Consider the following 13,125-nt stretch of genomic DNA (forward strand, 5'->3'; position numbering starts at 1 on the left):
TTTCTCATTTATTGGTGTAGAAATATTTTTATATCTTGATATGAATGTGGATGTTCTTGTCTGATCAACAAGAGTATCACCGTTTCATTGAAAAGATACCTATATTTTTCTTATGATTATATTATTAAGATGTTGTATATTATAATTTCTCCTTCTAAGTTTCGAGGACGAAACTTTTTAAAAGGAGGGGTGATTGTAACGCCCCGTAATTTTGGACCGTTATTATTTTGCGAAAGTAATTTATTAATCAAGTAAAATTTAATATTAATGTATTTGAAGTAAAAATAATTCAAACGAGTAGAGTCTATCAATCCAATTTCATAACTGGTTAGTGTGACTGTGTTGTTATAAGTATAAGACTTCTTCCCTCTAAATTCCAAACCAAGAAAAAGGGTGAAGAATATACGTACTGAAATGATTAATGACAACCCAAATTGAAGAAAAGTATTTATTTTATAGTTTCGAAATGTTTAAAAATGGTTTAAACCGTGTAAAAATCTTTTAATTCGAAATAAGGGCATATCGGGAAAAAAATGACAACCCTTTTGAAAATTGGGCAAACGATTTTGGAAATGGGTCGTATGAGTATTCAATTTTCTTGTAATCTCGTGTTTAAGAACTTTGGTCTTGTCGGAATTTGCATTTGACAAACGGTTTTAATTATCATCGAAACGAGCCAAAACCGACTCATAAAATCCCGTCTCAATCCCGTCCTTTCCTCTCCTTTTCCGCGGACACCTCCCTTCCTCCTTTCTTTTCTGATTTTTCTGTCCAACATCATCTTCATTCTTCATTCTTCATTTTCCAAATCAAAACACCATTTTCATCTTAAAATCCAAGCTATTTTCACCATAACTTTCTCGTTTCTTGTCGGATTTTCGCATAATTTATATTTCCGGAATCCTCTCGTCGAGATCTATAACCTGGTATATTTTAATTTCAGTTTTCTTGAAGTTGTTTTAAGACGAATTTTGGCACAATTTCGGTTTTTATGCTTATTTTTGTGTTTTATTTGTTTATTTAGGTGAAGAATTGGAGGACGAGTTTGGGGACTCGTATATTGTCGAGGATAGTGGCTAGTTGCTTGTTAGGGTTTGGTTTTCAAGGTGCTAATTGCTCATTTTCTAGCTTAAGGTAACATATTTCGAGTTACTCGACGAATAATCGTCACATTCTTTGTTGTTTTTGTATGTTTTTGTGATTTTTATTTAAGTAGTTAATTTCACATAATAAAATGGGTTGCATGCATGTCTTTTGTTAGTTTTAGTACTCATATTAGTATAAAAATGGAATGGGAACGATTAAGTAATGCTTAAAACGAGTTAAAATGAACAAAATCGGAAAAATGGAGGTGTGGGGGTGGCGGCAGCAGGCCCGGCAGGCCCGTGCAGGCCCACGGCTGGCCCGGGTCCGCCCGTTGCTTGTTTCGCGGTTTTTCATGCAATATTTGTCGTTTTAGGTTCATTAATGTTATAGTTAGAATAAGTAACATATGGTTAAACCTTTGAAATGAATAATGTTAGTAGTAAAGATAATGAGGTTGGTAAAATTAAGCTTATATTGATAGTTATCACATGTTAGGATAGTTTATAAAATGAAATTGTAATTAATAGGTTCAAAATGAATTTTATAGTGATAATTGTAATGTTTTGTTGATTGTGCCGAAAACTGAGCCTTAGTCCCTTTGACTGATTCGATGTCAGTCAATTGAGTGATTGGTCAGCCGCAATTTAATCTATACCTGTCGCAGGACTGGGGTTGCGGGTAAAAATTCGGTTGGATGAAATTTTATATGAATTGGATAAACGGCCTTTTTCTTGTTTTAGGCCATTTATCAAGTTTTTAAGTTCACATGTATAGTTAGTTGAATTTAATAGTTTCTTATATTGTAGAAACGGCCCTAGATTCCCTGAAACCTTTAATATTGTTAATATTGCTAGAATTGGTATTGAATACTTCTTGCAGGTTGTTGTGGTTGTCATAGATAGGTCTTTATAGTCTTTGACGAGTATATGTTCACTGCTTAATAGCCTTTGTGTTCCTGACTTGGTGGGATTATATCCAAGTTGGGGCATGACCTCGTTACTTATTTTGATAGTAAGTGGTCAGCTTAAGTACTAGCCAACCCTTTGGTGGACTCCTTAGGGGACTCACTTTGTTTTAGAAAAATTGTGGGTCTTGGGTGCGGTGGTGTGTATCCGCATGTCTAGGTCTGCGCAGATTTTAGGCTAGGGTTGTGTTGTGTCTTGGCCATGTTTTATTAATATTAACCGCTGAGCCAAGATACCGGTTCGATTACCTTCCCTACCTCGTGGTATAGACTCGAGTTACAGAGTGACTATTGACGGGACTAAGAACTTATGCCTGTCTTTGATATATTGCCCTTTCTTGTATGGTGACTTTATGAATTGTAATAGGTGAGATGTAAGCCGGTTACAGTTGATAAAGTTTGGATTACTACTTGATATATGTTTCACATGATAGTTTAAATTGGTCAGTTTAGTATTCATATGATAGAATACTTGGAAATTAGATTAATTATCATGTTGTTTACATGTTACACTACATGTTACATTAAAAATGACATTTCGTGGCTGGGAGGACTCGAAGTTACTCCCCACTGAATTGTGGCTTTCGTGTTTGTATAAAATGCGATTGACAGGTGCTTGATGCTTAGTTGGGGTTCACGGACGAGCTAGTGAGCAAGAGAACCTTGGACCTAGATGGCTATTTTTGTAGAAACCTTTAAACTTTTGGTTATGTATATATTTTGAAGGGACATATGTCTCCCTCTTTTTCTTTTGGTTGTATCATTATATTTTCTTTTCGTTAGCTATGACATGTAAATTAGTTGTTAGCTCTTGCAGGTTTTGGCACTCTTAAGCTAGAGATGTTTGTGAATGGTTTAGGAAAATTTTAAAAATAACAGGTTTTGTCTAGTTGAACCAATTACAAACATATCCTGTCAGTTTTTCTATAGATTTTACGTGGTTAGTTATCGCTAAATTTAAGGGTGTCACAGAATCTTACCTTGTGGTCGTCGCTGTTCCCCTTTAATTCTCTGGCATGTCAAACAACGGGACACAAACTCAACTGTCTCTTTCTTCATCCCAGGCCACCAAAACGTTTTCTTCAAATCCTTGTATAGCTTGTCTCCTCCTGGATGAACTGAATATGGTGTGCAATGTGCCTCTGTCATGATAGTCTTTTTCAACTCCTCATCATTAGGAACACACCACCTACCATCAAACCTCAAACTACCGTCTGTATGAATAGAAAACCGGGATACTGTCCCTTTCTCTACCCCAGCTCTCCACTCCACTATCTTAGGATCCAAAGCCTGTTTACCTCGAATATCATCATAAAACTCAAGATGTACTGTCATATCACCCATGGCATCTCCTTTCTACATCATATGTATCCCAAAACTCGCTACCTCATCCCTCAGCCTCATCAAGGATAGAGCTGTACACAGAGAATGTACACTCTTCCTACTCAAAGCATCAGCAACAACATTGGCCTTCCCTTCATGGTAGATGATCTCCATGTCATAATCGCCAATCAGCTCCATCCACCTCCTCTGTCTCATGTTCAACTCCTTCTGGTGTGAAGATGTACTTAGACTCTTGTGATCAGAAAATACCTTAAAGATTGCTCCATAAAGGTAATGTCTCCAAATCTTGAGAGCAAACACCACTGCACCCAACTCCAGATCATGAGTAGGGTAGTTCTCCTCATAAGGCTTCAATTGCCTAGAAGCATAGGCAATCACTTTACCATTCTGCATCACACACATCCCAGCCCATTCTTCGAGGCATCCGTATAAACCTCAAAGTTCTCGCTCCCTTCAGGCAATGCTAAGACAGAGCGTGGTCAAACGCTCCTTTAATGTTTGGAACGCCGTCTCACAACTCTCATCCCAACGAAACCTGTTCTCTTTCCTCATCAACGCTGTCATCGGTCTAGCTATCTTGGAGAAATCCTTCACGAACCGTCTGTAGTATCCAGCTAAACCCAAGAAACTCCTAACCTCAGCAACATTCTTTGGTGCTTCCCACTTTGTCACTGCCTCAATCTTCGCCGGATCCATAGCTACCCCATCTTTAGAGATCACATGCCCCAGAAAAGCAACTTTCTCTAACCAGAACTCACACTTGGACAGCTTAGCATACAACTCATGATCCCTCAAAGTCTGCAACACGATCCTCAGATGCTCCTCATGCTCCTCCTTAGTCTTAGAGTAGACTAAGATGTCATCGATAAACACCACTACAAACTGGTCCAAGAACTGTCTGAAGATTCTGTTCATCAAATCCATAAACACTGCCGGTGCATTAGACAACCCAAACGGCATCACCACATACTCATAATGGCCATACCTCGACGTGAAAGCTGTCTTTGGTATGTCCACCTCTCTAATCTTCACCTGATGGTACCCCGACCTCAAATCAATCTTAGAAAAGACTGTTGCACCGCTCAACTGATCAAACAGGTCATCTATCCTTGACAAAGGATACTTGTTCTTTATCGTCACACGGTTCAGCTCCCTGTAATCTATGCATAACCTCAAACTCCCATCTTTCTTCTTCACGAAAAGAACTGGTGCTCCCCATGGCGATACACTTGGTCTAATGTATCCCTTCTCTATCAGATCATCCAACTGCTTCCTAAGCTCCTCCATTTCCTTAGGACCCATACGGTACGGTGCCTTAGAGATTGGCCCCGTTCCGGGCTTCAACTCAACGGTGAAATCTATCTCCCTCTTCGGTGGCAACCCCGGAATCTCCTCTGGAAAAACATCTGCAAACTCTCCCACCACTGGTATCTCATCTACTGTCGGACTCTCTATCCGGTCTTCTCTCACATGGCACAAGATCAAAGGACATCCCTTCCTCAGATAAGACTTCAATGTAACAGCTGCAATCAACTTAACTTTGGGTTTGACTAGAAACCCACGATAAGACACACTAACGCCCTTAGGACCTCTTAAAGACACTTTCTTTTGATGACAATCTATCTTAGCTTTATACTTTCCTAACCAATCCATCCCGACTATCATCTCAAAACCATTAAAAGGAAACTCTAGCAAGTCTACAGGGAAATCAACTTGCCCAACTATCAAAGATACATCCCTGAACAATCTCCCACACGATACAGACTCACCCGAAGGTATGAAAACTTGCTCACTAACAGACTCATATACTCTCAAACCCAACTGTTTGACATGACTCGAAGACACAAACGACTGAGAAGCCCCCGAATCAAACAAAACAAAGGTAGGAATACCATTAACAAGGAATGTACCGGTGATAACGTGCGCATCTTCCTCAGCTGCTTTCTTCTCCATCATGAATAACTTGCCATGGTCTTTCGCCCACCTCCCTTGGACAGTACTGGCTAAGGTGGTCGGCTTAGCACCCGACCCTTGATTGTTGTTGTTGTTCGCTGGTGGTTTCTGATAAGAATTACCGCCGTTGCGGTTGCCTCCACTCTGGTAACTCGACTTCCCGGTTTGGCCATGATCCGGCCCGGTCGTTGCTCGCGAAGCTCTGCGCAGGTCTCTGGAAAGATCCCGGTGCACTTGTGCACTCATGTCTCTTGTGGCCTACGCCACCACAACTATAGCAGGTCACTCCCCAACTATTACTCACACTTCCACGGCCACGCCCAAAGGAAGCCCCAAGATCGAACCCGGACTCGAAGAAAATCCCTTAGGACCGATTGTGGTTGCCTTTCTTGTGATTCGATTGGCCACCACCCTCGCTCTCGGACTTCCTCTTCTCACCACCTAACCTCTCCTGAGCCATCTCCACCAACCTCTCGGCTCTCCGGCTCTCTCATAAGCTTCCTTAACATCTGTAAGGATTCCCACGGGTAACTTATCCATAATCTTAGGGGTCAACCCCCTCTCAAACCTCAATGCTAGATTCTCCTCACTCAAACCCATATCCTCAGCATACCTAGACTTCTCATTGAACAGCCTGTAGTACTCAGCCACAGACATCTCAACAGTCATCTTAAAACCATCAAACTCTTCTCTCAACTTACTTCTCACATGTTCCGGTACAAACTCCTTCCTCACAGCCCTATGAAACTCCTCCCAAGGTATAGCAGGTAAGCCTTGGTTTGTATATATCTCCTTAGCACTCACTTTTACTGAATCCCACCACTTGCCTGCTGCCTCCCTCGGATAGAACGCGCACTGTTCCACTCTCATCTCATCGGACGGTGAACCAAGTCTAATATGTTCTCCATCTCTCTCCAACTATCAAGAAGGTTAGGCTCCCCAACTCCCTTGTACTCTTTCGGGTTAAACCTCGCAATGTATAGGCTGATTTTTGAATGGTCAACCTCCTTCTCCTTATCCTTATTCTTATCCTCATTCACTTTCTTTAGGGTCTCAGTAAGAGCATCTTGGTGCTCTAACATCTTAACGATGTCATCCACGGTCATAAGCTCAGCTCTCGCATACAAAGCAGTCCTCTTGGGCGGCATCTTGAAACTATACATATATAAGAAAGGGTAGATATGAACACACGTACTAAACTTCAAGACACGAAAACACGCCACCCAGAACCTACTCGATCGAGTTCCCAAACCCACTCGATCGAGTAACGGACTACTCGATCGAGTGCCCAACATACTCGATCGAGTACCCAAACATCGACCCTAATGACCTTCGATCTCTTACCTACTCGATCGAGTATCTAGGCTACTCGATCGAGTGACCCCCTACTCGATCGAGTACCCCTAGTTACTCGATCGAGTGCCCAAAAACACGATTCTGGACTCAAAATCGTCAAAAACCCACCCGATCGAGTCAGTCCCACTCGATCGAGTCACGCTAATACATAAAAGCTACCCGTATGTTACGTCATATGCTAACATGCTAAACTTATAAATCACATTATATCATAATACACATGCTACGCATCTTTTCTACTATCTACGAGATCATTTCATCATGTTATTAAATGCCACATTGTAAATCATCCAACATGTTATCATCTCATCAACAAATTCCCACCTATCACCATTTTCTTTCACATGTTCATCTTTCTATTTCAACACCCAAAAATTAACACATTTCATCACATTCTTACACAAGTTAACCAAACACACATACGACTCGACAAACACTTCCCCCATGTGACCGGTTCAAAGTTGTAGGGCGACCCCTGCGACTTTAGGACGTCTCCCAAGCCTTTGCACTAGCTCCTACAACTTTTACCCCGGGTTCATTTTAATTGACTCCCTATGTTCATTAGGTTCATTGGTTACAGGTTTCAGGATCGTCGCTCTGATACCATTTGTAACACCCCCATACTCCAAGTGCCTTACCAGGACCACTCAGGTATGAAGACATTACCATCTCGGTTACCCGAGGCAATGATAATCAAACAACAATGAAGAAACAACGTTTAATATAAATAATTTAGCGAATAGTTACAATCCTTAAAACCAAACCAAAAGTACGATACATGTTCTCAAACTGACTATTCTAACTGAAATATAAATAAACTAAAGGCTATATCGGAAGATTCCTATCATCATGTTGTGGCATCCCAGCTATCCCAATACTCATCTCAATACCTGCTCAATATCTGCTCACCATCCCCGAATGGATCACCGCAGGTTTACAAAACAACACCGGGGTCAGTACTAATCACACAATCAATATAAACAACAATGATAAGATAAACAGACAGCTTAACTGTCACACACACACACAACCAACCAATTCCCATCATCTCAATACTGATTGTCCCTTTGGACCCGACGCCGCGATGGGGGACCGCAGCCGTACCCACCAAATCCCCGCTCCACATAGTGAGCGATAAACCCTGTCCATTAATGTGCACATCCCTTCTGTGGCGGGTTCCACAGAAGGCGAAACTAGGGCGTGAAGTCACTCCCGCAAGTGACCCCACTCAGTCGAGGCCACGCCTCGCGAACCATCAACAACGATCACAACCACAATTACAATACAATTATTATATCAAACAATCAAACACAATACATCAACCAATATCCCATTATGGGACTAATACTGAGTAGGAAATCCTACCTGGTATGCACACAATCAGACGGTCTCTCTTCGCCGAGTCAAAAAGCCTCTTCTATGAACCCTCCTCCTATCATACAACACATAGAGACTACCACATCACATACTACACATAAAACCCCCAATCTCTAAATTAGGGTTTAACCAAATCGAAGGAAATACAATAGAAAGGGTACATAGATCTTACCCTCGACGCAAGGAACTCAACGGTACGAACAACGACAAGAACTGACCGTCTGAACTCCGGGAATTGTTAAGAATGCGATTAAGAAGATGAACTTGGTTGCTTTCTCTCTTAAACAGGAATTTAGGTTTTGTAAAAGTGATTTAGAATAATGACGATGAAACTTAAATACCTTAATCGCATAATTAACAAAACCCGAGAAAACTCCCCGTAAAACCGGACACTCGATCGAGTACCCAAGGTACTCGATCGAGTACCCCCTTACTCGATCGAGTGCCCCAGCTACTCGATCGAGTACCCAACAGGTCAGAAACTATTTTATTTCGCAACTTACCCTTACTCGACAGAGTAAGGCCTACTCGATAGAGTACCCCAAGACTTATAAATACGGAGTATTACACAAGTTTAGGACCGGTTTTGCTCTTTTCCGGTCTTTACCTGCAATATGCACAAGACAAACCAAAGTAGATTATTTGGAGGTATTTGTTGCTAGATGCCACATAAATAGTACAGAAATGCGTGTAGAAATGAGGTAAAAACCTTATATAAAATACACGCATCACTTTCTAATCGCATCACTCTAACTGCCCTTGTCAAAACCTAGTCTTAACCCGCGGGACTTAGGGTGGTCGAGTAAACAGATTCACATCGGCCCATCCACTTATTTACAGACGCCGATGCCGACAATGATCCGAGGGTAAATTATAAATCCTAGCGTCTTTTTTAGGCCTAACTAATTGGGTGGTGGCTGGTGGGTGATGGGTGATGGCCGGTGGGCGTTGGTGTTAGTTATGGGGTGTTAAGTAAGAAGAATGAGAGGGATGGTTAAATAATAAGGGTATAAATAAAAATGTATAAAGTTACCTATTAAATAGGTAAGCGGTCACTTAGCCTATTTTAAGAATCGTAACCAAAACTTTGGTTTATTGTCGAGTAAAACATAATTCGGATTATTTTGAGAAGATGGTTAATATTATGGATTATTCCTATGAATTAATCTAGTAATTAAAGGAGCAAACTTTGATTGAAATAAGGAGGATGAATCTCTTATTCCTTCGATTTGCAACCCTCTAATCTAGATGTAAACTAATGAGAATTGTAGACCTTGAATAAACTAAAGAAGAATTAACGATTAATTAAAGAAAGATTATTACTTTGATCAAGGAAGGATTAAAAAGAAGAAAGTGGAATAACTAGGGTTCTTGTTACAAAATAGAGAAAGTCTAACTATCTAATATAATGTGTGAGTTTAGAATAATGAAGGAGTAATATATAAGTGTAATATTAATATTACTACTAATAATAATCCTAATAATAATAATAATGATAATAATCCTAATAATAATAAGGGTTAATTGATAAGAATAATCCGAACTATTACTGGCCTTCTCAAAATAATCTAACCTATTCATTATCTCTTAATGATCTCATTTATACCATCATTTATCTTTTATTGCCTTCAGTGAAAGGCAACTTGCTCAACCGATCACGCCGTCACCTTAATTCAATATAAACTTTTAACCATTCAATTTACCCCTTCACTTTACCTAACACACCATTAACATCTCCCAAGTTATTCATCTCCTTTAATTTATCTTCTCCATCTTTCATCAGTATCAAATAACCCTTAATTTATCTTCTTCGTCTTTCTTCAGCTTTAAGTTGCAAGCTGATACAACTGATAATGATTTTTCTGATTCAAATTTTCCATCTTGGCTCTAATCCAATTATTGAACATCAATAATAATTGGGTCATAATAATTCCATCACAACAAAACCACTAGAAAGTGAAAAAAAAACTTTTGGGCATTCTTCCTCAACTTCTGAGGTTGCTAAAACAAGGACTCAATCTAAAGAGAAAAAACACTGGAGAGCAATAAACAATTGAAGTCTGATGTCGTTGTTCGAATGTGACACGCGCCAGAAGGGAGCACTGTATAGAGCAATGGAGATGGTTTCGGGGTTTGGGTGTCGCGTCGAGGCTGTATTGCGAGTGATACGGCCTATTTCTGGGCTTGTTTGGGCTTAGTTGCACATAATAAGTGCTTGGTGGGGTTGTAAGAATTGGATCAGTGGGTTTCGGATTAATTGCACCGGCTGTTCGATGCTGGTGTTAAGGGCGGAGTTGAAGGTCCGCGAGTCGAGTTTGAGCATGGTGGCGATGGGCGTCGCTGCTGTTGTTAGAGATTGAACGGAGAAGAGGGTGTAGGCTCAGCCGATATTGTTGGTCTGAGGTGATTGAATGGTGAATAATGATGGGTTCAAATTATTTTGGGAGGGAAAGAGTTGGAGAAGGAGAGGACAAGACTTTAATTTTTTCAATTGCTGTAAACCAAAAAAAAAAAGAAATTTGGAGGTAAAAAAAAAACAGATCTGGGCAAAAGAAATTCAGGAAGAAAATGGATAATTATTGGTATTATTTTACTGTTGGAAGGATGATGAAGGAGATAATATAAAGAAAGGAAAGAATTAGATGACCTAGAAAAATTTAAAGTTCACCTGTGATAATAGGTAAATAGGAGGAAGAGAGCATTTCAAGTTAAATGATGTTATAAATGAGATTACTATGGAATAATGAAAAGATTGGATTATTTTAAGAAGGGTAGTAATAGTTTGAATTATTCTTATCAATTAACCCTAATAATAATTCTCCAAAAACTCAACAAAAAAGACACGATAGTCTCAGCAAAACAACTCGACACAATTTTGGACAAAAGGGTAAAACGCAACAGCAGGGGGAGGTGGCAGCCGGCCTACCGGCTGCCGGCGAGGTGACCGGCTGGGGATCTTCTGGAAACAAAAGGTGAAATGATTTGTTGTGGGAGCCGGTGAGGAGGTCGGCAGCCGGTGGGGCGGCTGAGAGTGCAAGAGTTGTTGCGAGATGGGTTGAGATGTGTTGCGAGACGGTTGGCCGGCCACCGGTGTTAAGGCCGACAAGGAAGCTTCTGGAAATAGGGATGAATTAATTGTGTTCTGGGTCGGTGAAGGGGCCGATGGTCGGAGAGGCGGCTGGGAGCAACATTAATTTCCAAATAATTCGGTTAGCTTGATTCCGATGTCGGGTTTCTTAGTAGTTGCTGCTTCGGGACAGAGGTGAGGTGAGCTATGGTGGTTGTGATGGCACCTAAAATGATGATTTCGGACAGGACGGTGGTGATTAAATTTATCCTAGAACGGTGGTGAAACGAATGGTGGCAGTGAACCGAGGTTGGTGGTGGAATGACGAGCATCCATGGTGGTGATGAAGGAGAGTCAAACGAGCTCGGCTGGTGGTGTTATATAACGGTTGCTGCTGTTGTTATTTGGTTTGTCGTGGTGGTGCGTGAGGTGTAATTGTGATGCCGATGCTGCTTGGTCGATTGCTGCTCGTCCAAGACAAAGTTGCTGCTCGCAGGTCGAAACTATGTTAGTGTTGAGCTGGTTGATAATGGCGATCAAGAACTTGGCTTCATTTTGGTCAATGTCTATGATGAGTCATAATTATATACATATTTATGCCTCCCCTTAGTATATTTTGATACGGTTTTCGTGCTAGTTTATATTATTTACATGCCTTTTATGTTAGAACGTTGATACTTATGCTATTTGATATTTAATGCATGAATGATGCATTTGAGGAGCAAGAGAATTAGATGGGCATCGCGGAGTGGGCATGAAGGAATACACGAAGCATGGCACCGGAATCAATAAGAATGAAGGAAGAGAAGTCTAGAAGACAACACGAGAAAAAGACCTGAAGATGGGTGGTTCCTCGATCAACTGAGCATGGGCTCCATCGAGGATGTTGTGTACTCGATCGAGTGGCCATAGGCTCGATCGAGGATCCTATTATTTCTAGTATTTTTCGCAATTTCCTTAAGTTGGTTACGTTTTATTATAAATACCCAAATCGTACCCTAGTTTATTTTACGTCTTATTTTACCTAGTTTCTTAAAAATTCTCAAAAACCCTCTAAAACTCTTAGTTTAGTTTAGTTTATTGTTCGGATATTCTAAGCTTGTTCTACATTATTATTACGGTACTGTTTCTAATCCTTCTTCAATAATTATTATTCAATCGTTATTCATCTTTTATTATTCATCATGTTTCTTATTATTGCTATTGTTGTTCTCCCCTTTAATATGAGTAGCTAAGCCTTTAATCTAGGGTGAATGGGGATTTAGGTTGTTAGAAGGAGATTTAATTAATGAACTGATAGTTAAAATTGCTTATTTGTTGTTGTTCAGTTTATTGTTCTTCATCTAGTTAGTTAATTACTGGTCAGGGTTAATTGACTAGTATAGCGAATTGAGACTTTCACTGACTGGGTTAGAATCAATATAGGCCGCGATAACTGAATATAGATAATTTAATGATAGCGATAGCATCTTAAATTAGACCTAAATGAATATTGAATCGACCGATCATATAACCTTAAACAACGTAATTAGCTCTGTCAATGAATTAAATCACACCCCGAATAACTACCTAGTAAACCTAATCCCTAGACCTTTTAATATATTGAATTTGTCTTTATCACATTGCAATTAGTTATTAGAAATCAAACAAACAAAACCCCCTTGAAATTGTTACTTTAAGATAAATCTAAATATTAGCAAATAGATTATTCCCGCTTTCCTGTGGATTCGATACCTGACTTACCACTAGCTATTTTGTTAGTACTAAGTTAGGATTTATTTTGATTAAGGCCAAACGACTGAAAACAACCTTATCAGTCTAAGTTGACTTTCTTCATACGATCCAACTTTTGTTTGCCAATTGGTCTATTTTGCATATTTTGTCCGGTCTTTAACTCGCCTTACTTGATTTTCATCTTCATTAACGAACTAGATCCTACAAAAAAGTAACACAACAAAAGAGCAATAATAATTCTCGA

The 13,125-nt window shown here is 40.0% G+C and overlaps 1 long non-coding RNA gene across 1 annotated transcript; it reads left to right on the plus strand.

The window, feature by feature from the left end:
- Positions 1-788: 788 nt before the first annotated feature.
- LOC141646424 (uncharacterized) lies at positions 789-2,778 on the plus strand. Its single transcript, XR_012545547.1, has 3 exons — positions 789-926; positions 1,025-1,134; positions 2,663-2,778. It is a non-coding gene; the product is annotated as an uncharacterized LOC141646424 (long non-coding RNA).
- The last annotated feature ends 10,347 nt before the right edge of the window (positions 2,779-13,125 follow it).

This window comes from Silene latifolia, chromosome 3, assembly GCF_048544455.1.
Source record: "Silene latifolia isolate original U9 population chromosome 3, ASM4854445v1, whole genome shotgun sequence".
In the NCBI taxonomy this organism is placed as follows: domain Eukaryota; kingdom Viridiplantae; phylum Streptophyta; class Magnoliopsida; order Caryophyllales; family Caryophyllaceae; genus Silene; species Silene latifolia.